We start from the raw sequence: 590 nt of genomic DNA, 5'->3' as shown, positions 1-590 counted from the left end.
AGGAAGGGCCTTAACTTTGAACAGGGTTGGGATATGGAAAACTGGAACAAGGAATTGGAGTGAGTGAGATTGGCTCTTGGGTTGCCATTTAGAGCTCTTAAAAAGGATTGAAAGGGGAATATCTAGAGTAGTATCTAAATACTTTTCCTTTTAGTCATAGAATAGGAAGTAAGGGAATCCTGGGCTGACAGAAATTTCTATTAAATTGATCCTGTTCATTTCAAGTTGATTTCAAGTTCAACGGGAGCCAGCCATTTGAAAAGTCTAGCACAGAAGGCTGATGTCAACTTTCAGTTCTACTCACAGAAGAGGGTGTTCAGACCTGGAGAGGCAATATAGTCCCACAGTTCCTGCCTCGGCCAGACCACAGCCTGAGCATGGTGGGTTCCCTTCTACATGGTTCGTGGTCAATAGTGACTGTCCTTCTGCATGGACCTTTTTGAAAGATCTGAGAAGCATATCACATGAGGAACAGCTGAAGCAACTAGAAAAGGAGTAACATGAGAGCTTCTTTCAAATAATGAGGAGCTTCTATTTGGAAAAGATAGTTGGTTCTGAGACTCCCTGAAAGCAAAACTAGAAGAGGGTGG

This window comes from Galeopterus variegatus, unplaced genomic scaffold, assembly GCF_000696425.1.
Source record: "Galeopterus variegatus unplaced genomic scaffold, G_variegatus-3.0.2 Scaffold2540, whole genome shotgun sequence".
NCBI classification, from domain to species: Eukaryota; Metazoa; Chordata; class Mammalia; order Dermoptera; family Cynocephalidae; genus Galeopterus; species Galeopterus variegatus.
This window is presented reverse-complemented; position numbering follows the sequence as displayed.